The sequence below is a fragment of the Canis aureus genome, chromosome 6 (assembly GCF_053574225.1).
Source record: "Canis aureus isolate CA01 chromosome 6, VMU_Caureus_v.1.0, whole genome shotgun sequence".
In the NCBI taxonomy this organism is placed as follows: Eukaryota; Metazoa; Chordata; class Mammalia; order Carnivora; family Canidae; genus Canis; species Canis aureus.
The window spans coordinates 66271263-66275587 of record NC_135616.1 but is presented as its reverse complement, the minus strand read 5'-3'; the positions used below and the strand labels follow the sequence as shown (position 1 = coordinate 66275587).

At 44.1% G+C, this 4325-nt stretch overlaps 1 pseudogene; it reads right to left on the bottom strand.

Annotated features, from left to right (window-relative positions):
• Positions 1-1926: 1926 nt before the first annotated feature.
• LOC144315240 (large ribosomal subunit protein uL29 pseudogene) lies at positions 1927-2286 on the bottom strand (annotated as a pseudogene).
• Between the last annotated feature and the right edge of the window lie 2039 nt (positions 2287-4325).

Here is a 4325-nt window from a genome sequence, read left to right as displayed (position 1 = left end):
GTAGGTACTCAGAGTTCCTTTATTGATTTCTTGGAGGATGAGGTACCAGGCCCCATGGTATCTTGACTGACAGTCTTTAGTTTCTCCCCAGACTGGAGCACCCAGAAAAAAAGGTCCACTTTATGCAGATCTATGGAGAATAAGTGTCCTGGGCAGAGATGGCATGAAATCTTGTGCAAGCGTGTATCACAGGGAGGTCCAAAGTAGTGGTTGTGCCTTTACAGTGAGGGGAGGAGGTCTTACTTTTTGTCCTGTGTCCTCAGATAGACTCAGCCATGAGAAGACATGCCTCTCACTTGCATTGATGCTGTCTGGCACAGTGTCTCATCCAGAGTGAGCACTTGGTGAATATTTGTGTTGGGCCGTGGGAGATATGAGTGCTGCTTCTGAGCAGGGGGTACCCAGGGAGAGGGGAAAATGAAACGGGTCGCATGTAGGATCTAAGAGGCACTTCAAGTGAGGACACAGAGCTCAGGATTAATTCAAAAAATAAATGAAGAGGCAGTGGAAGGAGCTGAAGGAAGAGATTGAAGTGGCTGCAGCCATAAGAAAGCTGATGTTAGAAGAGGTATACTCTGTGTTGGGATGGGAATGGTGAGAAGCAGAAGGCTTGTTTTTCCATTTCCCTAGGAGACTTTCCTTCCTGTGGCCTTCCCTTCCGTGTGAGTGATGGCCATTTCTCACAATGGTGCCCTGGGACAGGGCAGGGCTGTTACGTCCATTGTTCAGATGAGCAAAGGACCCAGGGGATTTGCCTCGCCTTCCCAAGGGAACAGGATCTGTGATGGACCCAGGGTACCTACTGTCACTGACCTCATGGGGAGTGGTGGCAATGAATGCAGTGATGGCCAGAAATGAGAGGTTAGGAAACGAGAAAGTTGGGGGAGCTTTTAAAAGAAGACATGCTGTTCATGATGTTTGATGCCACTTTGATTCAATTCAGTAGATATTTGTTGACTCTCTGTGTGTCTTTCCCGCTGGAAAGAATAGAGTCACAGGCTAGGCAGAGAAGGAATATGGGCATATGGGCATGTAGGTCAGGGACAGCTTCCCATCAACAGGGGAGTGGGTTTCATTTATTAGGCGGCGAGGTACATCAGAGACTTAGTAAGGGCTCAAAGTGGGTGTGGAAAACCATGCCCTCTTGTATAATTAGAGACTAGAACTTGGTGTCTGTGGACAGACAATCACCTAAAGGTGATTCTGTTAGGCTGCCACCTTAGTACTGGGCTGGCCCTAAGGCTCCACGTATAGGGGTCCAAGTGCTGTGGAGGTCACAAAGATGAACAAGAAATGGTAAGCCACATGAAATTATCATTTAGCAGGGGAAGTAAGTAAGTAAGTAAGTCAAATGGACATGTAGCTATGTAATTATAATATTATTCCACTATGCTGTGATTATAGAGGAGGGAGAAATTGCTTCCTACTGGAAGAGTTGCAGGAGGCTCCATGAAGCAGGAGACAATTTGATATGCTACTTGACCCCCAAACTGCCCCTGCCTTTATCTTCCCATCTGTCTACTTGCCACTCAGTTGGTCAAGCCAAAAATCTAGAGGAGTCATTACTGGTACTTCTCTTTTTTCCTATCCCTGACATGCTATCAGTTACCAGTTTCCTTAGCATCTGTCTCCAGCATAGAGCTTGATTCTGTCCATCTCACTCTTTACTTACTGCCACTGTTGAAGCCCTGGACACAACTACATGTTGCTGAGAACTTGTCAAAAGAACTTTCTAGGTGGTTTAAAAATTCTACTCATCATCTTATCTCATCAACAATTTTTACAGAAGCTGGAGTAATCTCCCTAAAATGTAATTCAAGATCCTGCCACCCTTCTGCTCAAAAAACCTTTGTGGCTTATTGTATTAGCAAAGCAACTTTAGGTACTTTTCACCCCAGTTTGTTTGTATTTCATTGATACCAATGCTTAGGCCTCTACTGCATACTCCCACAGTGGGGACAGCCTCTCCTACTGCTGCTGCTTGGTCTTCAGGTTCTCTTTGCACTTGTTCAGCTGGCAATACCTGGCACATGTCTCCTTGGGCTGCAGAGCCAGGAACTTATTACTTCTTACCCTTGTATAATTTCCTGAGGTTCCCTTTCTGAGTCTGGTTAATGACAGATTATGGGCAATGAATTTGCAAACAACTTGGAGATTTGGCAAGTTGCCTGCCCTGTTACTTGGTGACACACAGCTGGGACAGCTCCACCTTCAGGATTTCTAGCTGTTTCAGCACGTCCCCTGCCCCTTCTTGCTGTGAAGGTCTTGAGCTTTAATCTTGGCCATGGCTGCAAAAGCTGTTGCCACCTGTTCCTTGGGAAAGGGGAACAACTATAGGTATTTCAAACAAGGAATGTTAATACAAGATTTTGTTGCATAGATACAAATAGAGGATAGGAGGCAACTAGAGCAGGAAACTACTTCCACCTCAAGGTTGGAGGGACTCAAGCCCCAGAAGTCAGAAGCTGCTAAGCCATGATGGGCTGTGCCTGGTGGGAGCTGCAACCTGAGAGGAGGGACTGTCTGGTGGGAAGCTACAAGAACAAAGGAGATGCTACCATTGTCATAAAGTGCTACCTAGAACCAAGAAGGGAGCAATATTCTGGCCTCTCTCTTCTTTCTGTCTTCTAGTCTTCCATTGTCAAGGGAGCCTGGGAAATGCTGAATGGTAGAAACAGATTGACAGCAAGGAAGCAAAGACTGGCATACTCTCAGCTCTCTGACATTGCCTCCTATGATCTGCTTCTGGCCACCTGTTCACTCTTGCCTTATATCAACCTGCCTTCCTGCTAGTAGGCCTGCTTTGTCAGTTTCCTTTCTGATCCTGGAGTACCTCAGGCTCTTCCTTCCCCACTTCTTTGGACAATGCTCTCTCTTTCTGGAATAGCCATACCTTGGCTGCTTTCATGGCTGTGTCCTTCTTGCATCCTTAATTCTTAGCTCACTTCTCAGGAGGCCTTCCCTGACTACCCTATCTAAAGTAACTTCACCTTACTGATGGCTACTATGTGATATCTCCCTGGCATTTTATTGTGGCACTTATATCAACACTTATTTGTTTGTTATTTATTATTTGTCTTTCCTTACTTCATTCAGGTCTCTTCATTCAGGTGAAATATCACCTTCCTGGAAAGGCCCTCTATGACCAATCAAGGAGTTAAGGAGTGCCCCTTTCCCCTCATGTTCTATTTCATTACACAGCTTTGTTATTATTCTTTTTATATAAGTAGTCATTGGTTGGCAAACACACTTTTCCACCCTCCCACTGCCCCCCACATATGTTTTTATTCCTACTAGATCATGAACTCTATGAAAGGCAGCTTGTTGACCTTGTTCACTTGAAGGAAAAGCTCCATGAAGAAGGAACTTTATGTGTCCCATGCAGCTGAGTGAACTGTTGTGACCATCCCTAGCATTTAGAATGATGCCAGACATCACACACATTTAGTGAATACCTGTGGCATGAATGAATAAATAGTGTTGAGGTTGAGTAGAATCTCAAAAAGCCGTGATATGAGAGAAGAAAGAAGATTCTCAAACAATGGAAGAACAGAAATAAAAGTAGAGATATTAGAAAGTGTACATTTTGGGAAAGATGAGAACTTTGGTTGGTTGAAATGTAAAGACCATGATGAATGTTAAGTAGGAGTTATGAGAGGCAGGTTGAGGCCAGATCATGGAAGACCTTGAAGGCTATGTTAATAAGTTTGTTAAATTAGGATATAGGGAGCTGTGGAAAGTTTTTGAGCAGGGTCATAAAATATTCAGACTGTGCTTGAAAGATGCATAGAGTGTTTCTACAGATTTATCTCACTTTAATACCAATTGACAATTTTGTGGCTATCCAAGAGTCATAATTGGTTTAGACTAGTGAACTTAAGAGAAATTCTAGTTTGGTCAATTGGTAGAATAAGTTAGTCATCAAGGATTGGAGTACCTGGTATCAACCCAGTTCTGTGCATGGGAAGAGACATTTAAATGTAAATCAGGATATTAATGTAAATGTAAAAAACAGGGTCCCTTCCTTTGAGCTTACTGTCTAATAAGGGAGGCAAACCTGTAAAAAGGTTATTACAATGTAGTGTGACATGTACTAACAGAATTCTGTGTACCAGGGGCTGGGGCAGGGCATGGGGAGCAGCCAGCAATGCCTGGGGCTGTCAGGAGGGCTGCCCACATCCTAGGCTAGGCTTGGAAGGTGAGCAGACAATGGCAGGTGAACAAAAACGTGAAGGGAAATGAAAACAGAGATATAAAATATCTACATAAAAATATAGAGATCTGTTAGCATCTTCTTAATCTCTCGTGGCCTGGTGGAGGGATGT